Here is a 10,150-nt window from a genome sequence, read left to right as displayed (position 1 = left end):
AGTGTGCACCCTCCGAAAAATACTGCTGACAGTTATTTTTTGAAAAAATAATGATAAACGTGAGCTTAAAAATGAAGTTAGGTAATTAATTTAAAATCTTAAGAAAAAAAACAGGGCAAATATGAGGGACGTCTCTGAGGCATGGGTCTTTTCAAACTCCGAAACAATTTTCAGTTGAGCATTTAGCAGTCATGCATGACACAGCATAAAGTAGGCGTTGCAGCCAGTTCCACTGAAATGCATCTAGCGAGGTATCGACTGGGTGGTAATGTTTCAAGCATTATCATGTGTGTCAAATACGTCAGTTTATTGTAGGCTATTTCCAAGATAACTGGGCTGTTATTGTCAATAGACGTTCACTTTCGTTTTCGGCCTTGCGCCATAAGTAACTATTCGAAACTGTATTTATATTTGCTTGTAGGCGTGTTTTCTTTTATGCCCTCTATAAATACAGTTTAATTTAAGATTCATTTTAGTTTCCTGTTTTGTTGATGATAATGATGATGATTAGTCTTTCTGTATGTCATGGTTGGTTGTGGTCATATAAACCAATCATTGAGTCGGACACATCGGCAGGTGTCTCTCCTTCAAGTGTTAGAATCTGTATGGACTTGTTTAAGAATATAACACAACAATGATTTCATGGGGAGAGGATAGTCGTAATGGCTTTGGTTTAGATACGACAAGAACGGATATTAGTTGCGTTAATTTGATACACCTTAAATCTAAAATTCAGGGTCTGTCCGCAGGTAACAGTGTGGTCGCGTTTATCAGAAATAATGGGAGACTAGTGTCTGTCGCACAGATTCAAGAGGACCAAGATGGGAGAAGATTCACAGGGAAACTGAGTAGGTCTAATCTCCTTTCCAATCAATTTTTATAAAATATTTTCTTGAGTTGCCCAATCATATGTTTTATGTGCTTTAGAGAGTGTGAAACGTAAGGAGACGATTCGGGCTCTGAGTTGTGGAGATTCTCATGCTGTTTTACTGTCAGAAGAGGGCCGGGTTCTCTGCTAGGGGACACAACAAGTACAGTATACATTACACAATAGCATATGTGTTGACTTTTGTTAAATATATTGAAATAATCAAGGTCCAGACCGAAGACCCTGAACAGTACATTATTTGAAACAGGTGTGTTAGTGTTGGGTTTAAACAAAAGTCTTCACACTCAGTAGCTCTCTCAGGCTGTAGCTGGAGACTCCTGATTTATCTATTATCAACCTCATTTTTTGGTGGTTTTATGTGAAAAAAATAAAGAAAAGTACAGAAATGTGCTTTTTCTGTCTAAAAACTATTTTAACCAGGATGAGAGAGAACAATGTGACATGTGTTTGAGGGTTATGTGTTGTAAATAATTATAAAAAATAATATATAAGAATAACAATAAAACAAACCCAATTTTCTGTAGACAGACATGCCCCAGCTCCTGTTGATTGCCTGAATCTGAAGAAGACTGTTTTGATTTCATGTGGAGGAGAACATACTGCCGTTCTGACAAAGGTTGTATATCTGTCTGACATAATTACACTTTTCCCTATCATTTGAACTAAATGTTGTTTGGACCATACAATATGTCTACATTTTATGTGTGTTTATTTATATTGGTGTCTCAATGTTCGCTGCAGCCAGCAACTGGAACAAGCTGCAACAAGCACTCAAACTGGACAGTTTTATCTCTTCATTCAAAGACTCAATTATGGACACTCTTACTGACAGTTGTGGCTTCTTTGCATGATGTATTGTTGTCTCTACCTTCTTGCCCTTTGTGCTGTTGTCTGTGCCCAATAATGTTTGTACCATGTTTTGTGCTGCTACCATGTTGCGCTGCTGCCATGTTGTGTTGCTACCATGTTGCTGTCATGTTGTGTTGCTACCATGCTGTGTTGTCATGTGTTGCTGCCATGCTGTGTTGTTGTCTTAGGTCTCTCTTTATGTAGTGTTGTCTCATGTCGTGATGTGTTTTCTCCTATATTTTTATTTAATTAAATTATATTTTTAATCCCAGACCCCGTCCCAGACGGGGGGACCTTTTGGTAGGCTGTCATTGTCAATAACAATTTGTTCTTAACTGACTCGCCTAGTTAAATAATGTTGAAATAAAAAAAGAAATGAAATGTTTTAGTTTTTAGTTCCCTGGAATTTTGCATTGAAACATCCTCATTAACTAGAGGAAAACACTGTATGATAACTGTCTGGGTTGATTTTGTTCTAGGGAGGTGTGGTGTTCACATTTGGCTCAGGCCGCTATGGACAGCTTGGACACAACTGTCTCCGAGATGAACTACGACCTCGAGTGGTGGGGCAACTCTGGGGGTCAATGGTGACCCAGATAGCCTGTGGAAGGTAGGCTACACTTATTACACATGATCTGGAATTGACAAAATGTTTTGACACAACAAAAATTGTGATGTAGAACCTGTTTGGTTATTTTCATCTCAGCATAAGACCTTTTTAGAAGTCATTGTTGATTTGAGAAATGTTTTCTCTGTCCGTTTGCCACATTAGACACCACACATTAGCATTTGTGGGGCCCTCCAATAAGATCTACTAATTTGGGTGCGGAGAGCAAGGGTAGCTGGGAAATGCAGTAAAGATTGATCAGTCTGTGCCCCTACCAGTACAACTGCCAGGTAAAACATTCATTTATGGTATACCATTAGCCAGAGTACACGCATTTTCAGAACAGATCAAACCTGAATAAAAGTCAACTCAACAAATGCTTATTTGACAATACTCAACTAAAATAACATGAAGTAAAACATGAAATAGCATTAACTTGATAATCAACTATTTTTGTCAACATTTCAGACCAGATTGATGACCAGAAAATTGAACACATTTTTGCTGGAGGAAACCATTCCTTTGCATTGTGCACTCTTGGTCAGGTATGGACACAATTTGCTTTGAAACAATGAGTTAGCAAAACAGGACATAGTTTGTCCTTTATACTTAACATTGCTGTGATACGTTTCATCACTTTGTCATCTTCCCAGGAGTCTGAAGAAAGGTCTAACAATCTCAGGTCAAGTGTGGGCAAAGTGACACAACAAACTATAGATGAAGAAATCATTGACAAATGGATCTCAGAATGTGATTCAAAATCATGGAAAAAAGGACAGAAGTAAGTATGATATAAGTAACTATCATTTACTGTTGTTATTTCCTTATTTTGTTTATGTACGATCACATACTGAACTGAAAGATTACTCAAACTTGTATTTGCAGGGAAATCACCAAAATGTTTTCTTCTGCATCATGCTTAAATGGGAGTTTTCTTGATAAAAGGTAACAGTATATAATATTGGTTCAAATGATTGACTTGTGTTTGAAATATTACATTATCAAAGTATACTGATTTAAATATTTAAATATTATACATTTTTTTCTTGCTTTTATTAGTTGTGACAAACATTACCAAACCTCACCAAAACAGTCTGGCCTGGATTCTTCACTCGTCCAAGGCGCATTCCGGAAGCTGGCGAAAAAGGACAAAGTTTTGACTGAGGTATTCTGTCAACATATTTATATAATATACCGGTATACTCGAAACACTGATCTCCCTCACTAGCTTTAAGCACCAGCTGTCAGCGCAGCTCACAGATCACTGCACCTGTACATAGCCCATCTATAATTTAGCCTAAACAACTACCTCTTCCCCTACTGTATTTATTTATATATTTTGCTCCTTTGCACCCCATTATTTCTAGTTCTACTTTGCACTTTCTTCCACTACAAATCTACCATTCCAGTGTTTTACATTTACGTCATCCAGTGTTTTACATTTACGTTTTACTTGCTATATTGTATTTACTTTGCCACCATGGCCTTTTTTGCCTTTACCTCCCTTATCTCACCTCATTTGCTCACATTGTATATAGACTTATTTTTCTACTTTATTATTGACTGTAAGTTTGTTTTACTCCATGTGTAACTCTGTGTTGTTGTATGTGTCGAACTGCTTTGCTTTATCTTGGCCAGGTCGCAATTGTAAATGAGAACTTGTTCTCAACTTGCCAACCTGGTTAAATAAAGGTGAAATAAAAAAATAAAAAATGTAATCTAATTCCTATTTGTCTTTATCTTGCCATATCTGTTCAATAGCACATTGAATTGCTGAAATACTTGTCATTATCATTTGAATGACATACAACACTTTCATTGCACTAGGTTGAAGCTGTTGTCCAGCACACACTGCTTCCCTCCCTGTATGAGGAGCCCATTGGAGTGGAGGGCTTGAGGGTCTACCTGGTTCTCCCTGAGCTCCTGAGGGTCCTTCACAAACAGCACAGAAGGACAGATCTCACCAAAGCCGTTGCTGCTGCTATCCTCAAACTGCACCCCGACAAGCTGCAGGTCCTCGGTAATGTTGCTGTCCATTTAAAATGTTAAGTGTGTCACCCCAAATTCAACTAATCAACAATAACTTTGTCGCAGATCTGTTTATGCTTTAACCAATTAAAGCAACTCTTTACCTTGGTCATTCGTTACCATGCCAAATATGTTGACATAGCATGGCAATGATAGTCAGAGGAGTTGGCTAAAGTGCAAACAAATCTGGATCTGGGTAAATCACAAAGTTCTTGATGATTTGAAATAGGTTTGTTTGTGCTGAGCTAAAACACACGTGCACACCCTGAAGGATTAATTCTATGCCCTCAGTGAATGTTTTGAGAAGAAATTGCATAATTCATCTCTTCTTTAACATGTCCTGTAGTTGACTGGTGGTCCTCACTGAAGCTCTCTGTCGCGACCAAGCACATTAGGATGTGGAAGAAGGCCCTATCGGTGATTCTGACAACTACCCATCTCCGCACCCCTGGCCTCAAACACCTGTTCCAGGTCCTCGACCATCTCCACAGAGTCAGTGTCCATGCATCTCTGCCCTTACAATCAATTTGATAAAGTTGTTGACCATTTTGAACAGGCAACATCCGGTCCCAACATGGTGCCAGGGTCATTTTAATGGAGCCTATGTATTTACTTTATTGCACAAATCAATGAAACCGTAACTGAGAGTTGATGAAATAACATTTTGCTGATACACAATTATATTTTGCTAATACACTTAATTTATTTATAAAGTATTTTCTTGTCATATTAAAGCTCCTTGACTTTTGTATATTATTTAAAAGGCAAACCAAAAGGCTGGTGGGACCCAGATTGTTCCCGACAGTTCTTTTTGTTTGGAGGATACTGAGTTCCATCCCATGTTCCTAGAGGAAGATGTGAAGCTTTGGCGTTCATTGTCAAAGCAGGTAAGAAAAGTAAAGTTATCTAGTCTCAGTCTTGAGGTGTTTGTTTGTTGTTTTGTTAAGATTTAGTGTCAAAGGCTGCATCTCAATAGAAGCTTCCTATGCTTCATCAACAATGATCTGAAAAAACAGACAATGGTGGTTTCCTACTAGAGAATCTGTCTGTCTCTTGAATTTTTTGTTTTATCAGTGCAGACGAATGAAATAAGATGGAGAGGAAGCTACTTTAGGCTTTTGAGATGCATTGTATGTTTTCTTTTACGTCACTTTCAGGATCAGACAACTGCCATCTTTTGTCGTTACCCATTCTTGATGAATCTGCAGAGCAAGATAAAAGTTTTTAACATCAACGCTGCACTCACAAAGGTAATGAATCTTGCTTCTCAATATATAGTATTATAATATACAGCAGATACTATAAATCAGGGTGGCTAAACCCCCTACTAGAGACCAACTGACTGTGTATGCAGGCTTTTGCTCTTGCCCTGCTCTAACACACCTGGTTCTACTAATCAGCTGCTCACCAGGATCTTGATTAGCTGAATCAGGTGTGTTAGAACAGGGCTGGAGCAAAAGCCTGCATTCCAAGTAGCTCTGGAGTGTTGACCATCAATACTGAAGAAACCAACCATATTTCTTAACCTTGTTGATGTGAGAAACTGGTTGAAATTAATACTAGAAAAGCACTAACTGAAGACTTAGTATTGCACTGTATTGCAGAATCCCCCTAACAATCGCCAAAGAAGTGGCATGTGGCCTTTTGACATGTTCCCCGTGGCGGCTCCTGCTCCGTTCTTTGAGCTGAGGCTGAGGAGAGCATCACTCATCGAAGACACTTTCCATCAACTGAGTGTAGCATATCACAGTACCTTCAAGAGGTCCATTGTGGTAAGTCCATATTTTTAAATATGATGAGACAATGTTTTGAACAGAGAAGGGCTATGCCAAAATGTACTGCTTACCTCTCTCAGGTGTATTTCGACGAGGATGCGACGCTGACAGCTGTCTACAAAAGGGACTACTTCCTCCATTTGTTTGATAAGCTGTTGGTTCCCGAATCTGGGATGTTCATGTACAACGACACCAACACGCTGGCCTGGTTCCCTGCAATGGTGAGGCACGTTTAGGGAAGTTACACTTGAATTATGAGGTTTTCTGCTCCTCAACACATTATTTTATTTCTATATCGATAATCATTGTACTTTCAAAAAGCTTCAAATGTGCTGGTAGTGAAACACTATAATTATATGTTCCTGGAGAGGATCTACTACTGTATTACTACTGTATTAGTAGCCTACTGCTGTATTGTAGAAACCACAGTACCTTCCCTTTACTGTATATTAAGCTATCATTTTCCCCAGGTTATCAACAGCATGTCCTATATTTTCACTCATGGCGTATTTCTTGTCTCTTGTCCAACACATCCTTACTAACAGCCTAGAGTGGAGGAGAAGCGTTATTTCCTGTTTGGGGTTCTGTGTGGGATGGCCCTGTACAACAACAACATGGTGCACCTCCCCTTCCCCATGGCCTTCTTCAAGAAGCTGGTGAACATCAAGCCCTCTTTAGAGGACCTGAGAGAGTTTAGCCCCATTGAAGCCGGGTAAGTTCAGACCATAATATATTGTTATCCCTTAGTCAGTAATGTATTACAGTACAGGCAGTTGTATTTGTTATAAGGACACCAAGGACAGATTAAGAAATTGCATCTCAATGCATTTTATTGCATCTCAGGGGCAGGGCACTTGCTCTGTGTGGATAAGCAATTATTCATTATTTGGATAAATAGTTTTTAATTTATGAAAGCATCATGATTTATTGATTGCAGATTTTATAATTGTCACATATTATTTTCAATGCTTTTGAAGGAGTTTGCAGTACATCTTGGATTACCCTGATGATGATGTTGAAAACATGGACATGACTTTCTCAGTATGTATTGCATTCAAACAGTTTGATCGATGAACAAATAAAATCTAACATAATACAGATGTAGGATATTAATTTGATCACTCTTTTGTTGCTGACAATTTTCCTGCACAGCAGGAAATACAAACTTGTAGTGTATTCAAGGTTTTATAAGGCTTCTAAAGTTAGTAATTTACACTTTAAAATGACAGACTTGATTTGCCCATACGAGAAATGTGTCAACCCCTACAAAAAATGTCCATTCATTATAATACACATAATAATTCACATTTCCTGTTGCTGCAGGATTATTTTCCAGCTGTATCATTTTGGCTCAAATTAAGATCTTACATCTGTAGTTAATTGAAGTGAAGTGGTATGAATTACTGAACATAAGATCAATTATATTATTTCAGTGTGTATTTCTTTCCCAGATCACTCCCATCTATTTTTCCATACCCTCAGTCTGAAGTGTTATCATTGTTCATTTACCTCACTATTTTCATTACTTACTATTTTAGGTGATGTGGGGTGACGTAGTGGTGGAACTTGATCCTAAAGAAACTGGAAAACTCGTCACAAGTGCTAACAAGTAAGATTATAGCAATATTTACTACTGACAAAATACAAGGTTTACAAAATGACAAGTTTTTCCATTGCTACAGCTACCAGGATTGGGGTCAATTCCATTTCGGCAATATCATCTCAAATTGAAATATAATTGTATGAATGGAGAAATCATAATGGAAAGTAAATGATGCTTCTCATTCCTTGAATTGACATCAACTGGAATTGACAGCAACCTATACTATCTACAACTCAATGGATATCTGACTCTGTCATTCTTTTGACAGGAAGGAGTTTGTTGACACCTATGTGAACTACATCTTCAACCAGTCAGTAGAGGTGGTGTTTGAAGAGTTCAGGAAAGGCTTCTTCAAGGTGTGTGACATGGATGTGGTGGAGTTCTTCCAGCCAGAGGAACTGAGGGGAGTGATGGTGGGGAAGGAGAACTTCGACTGGGAAACGCTGAAACAGGTCAGAAGCATGTTTTGTTACTACATGACTGAAGCTCAATCACAAATCTACCCCAAGCCAATTGTCTACATCTGAGAGCATTAGACAAGTAAAAACATATAATATATGCAGAAATGTCACCTAGCCTTTCAGAGGGCAAGATGGAGCCTTAAAAACAAGTGTCCTGGGGTTGATTTGGGATTCATGGTGAACATGTTCTGCAACCTAGCTAAAATGTTGTTTTGATACATTGATTTGACAAATGGTTTGAATGTTGTTAAGTGTCTATTGCTTCACCATATTAATTGATGGCATTTCCCCCCCAAACTAGAACACTGTGTAGGAGAGTACCATGCTGGGCATCCCAACATCGTCACATTCTGGGAGGTGTTTGAGGAACTGACAGAGGATCAAAAGAAAGCGTTCCTGTGTAAGTATGGAACATTTTCATTGTAACAGATGAACCAATAACGTAGGCTACTGAGAATAACGTTCTGTTCTGTCATTCACTGCCCTCTCCCTTTTACCACCTTTGCCCCTTCAGTGTTCCTGACTGGCTGTGATCGTGTGCCCATCCTGGGTATGAACCAGATCAGGATGAGGGTCCAAACCCTTCTCAACTCCTCCCAACAGCATTTTCCAGAGGCGCTGACCTGTCACTCTCTGTTGCAGCTGCCCATCTACCCCTCCAAAGAGACACTACAGAGCAGGCTTATAGAGGCTGTTGGCCACAACAGAGGCTTCTGGAATGAATAATGGGTGTATAGTGTTGCTGCTGTATATACTCCTCTCCTGAGTTCATCTTTTCATTGTTCTATAGTTGGGTTTAAGATTTGGATTGTTTTAATGTAGGGTTGTATTTCAAATCCTAACTTGAGATCTGTGTGGTACTATGACATTATCATATTGCATTCATCAAATGTTATTAAAATATTTATAAATCAACAAGTACAGCATGGTTTGTGCCTGCACATTAAACAGATTTTAAAAAATGATAACAACCAAGATACAAGGAAATCCCAAAGTAATTGAAATAATCAAATTGTTAAAAGAAGCATATCAGGTTTTCAGCTGAACACAAGAACTATTCTTTTACAAGACCCACCAAATGGTTCATTACAGAAATCAATGAAAACATAATATCCCTGCAGTTAGGTGGCACACAATAAGACACAGATCATTTGGCACACATCCTTCTCAATCATCCTTCCCCAATTCACAATATAGGGCAGGATTTAACTCAAGGCGCTCTATAGCGCAGCGCACTATAAGATACATTTAAAGGTCATTTACACTTTAGCAGACATGCCAGCATTTACCATGAACGTGATCTCAGTGAACATCGGGAACAAGGCCTTTAAAAGGCGTATTTTCGGTTGTGTAGTGCCTTGACATAAAAATAAAACCTCCAGGCTCATGATTTGAGCACCACTGACCTCGACTTATATTTAGAGTACTACTCAAGTTCATAGCACTTCTAAATGAGTAATTTTCCTTCGTGAACTTGATTCCATTTCCAAAAACACATACATACTGTTCAAATGACGCATACTTAATTCCCTTTGAATAGAGATGCTCATGTGAACAAAGTCATATCGGATTTTAAGACACTATATAGAGGTCATGTTAAAGGTACAGTCACCCGTGATTAAATTACAAACATTCCTCTTTGATTTTTAAAAGATCAGTGCAAAATAGATCACTTCCAGATCAGTGGAGGCTGCTGAGGGGAGGACGGCTCATAATAATGGGTGGAATTGAGTGTTTGATGTATTTCATACCATTCCACTGATTCCGCTCCACCAATTAAGGTGTTACCGACCTCCTGTGTTCCAGATAAATACAGTAAGTGCATTTTTGATCAGCGATCATCATAAGAGATCTTCTTTATGTAACACCGCCCTCTGGTGTTTGTGGTCAGACAACAATGGAGTTAAGGACCGGGGGTGTTTGTGAACTCCACCGTAC

The 10,150-nt window shown here is 38.6% G+C and overlaps 1 pseudogene across 1 annotated transcript; it reads left to right on the top strand.

Annotated features, from left to right (window-relative positions):
- Positions 1 to 241: 241 nt before the first annotated feature.
- On the top strand, positions 242 to 9,130 carry LOC106598458 (putative E3 ubiquitin-protein ligase HERC3; annotated as a pseudogene). The gene is made up of 20 exons (XR_014392120.1): positions 242 to 848; positions 1,414 to 1,505; positions 2,218 to 2,348; positions 2,511 to 2,635; positions 2,814 to 2,890; positions 2,999 to 3,126; positions 3,231 to 3,290; positions 3,405 to 3,510; positions 4,173 to 4,365; positions 4,720 to 4,865; positions 5,138 to 5,260; positions 5,531 to 5,623; positions 5,978 to 6,145; positions 6,229 to 6,369; positions 6,694 to 6,860; positions 7,126 to 7,189; positions 7,687 to 7,757; positions 8,020 to 8,203; positions 8,514 to 8,612; positions 8,727 to 9,130. The product of XR_014392120.1 is annotated as a putative E3 ubiquitin-protein ligase HERC3 (transcript).
- Positions 9,131 to 10,150: the final 1,020 nt, after the last annotated feature.

Source organism: Salmo salar, chromosome 04 (assembly GCF_965601325.2).
Source record: "Salmo salar chromosome 04, fSalSal1, whole genome shotgun sequence".
Taxonomy (NCBI): domain Eukaryota; kingdom Metazoa; phylum Chordata; class Actinopteri; order Salmoniformes; family Salmonidae; genus Salmo; species Salmo salar.
The sequence above is the reverse complement of the archived record's forward strand: the minus strand, read 5'-3'. Positions and strand labels throughout refer to the sequence as shown.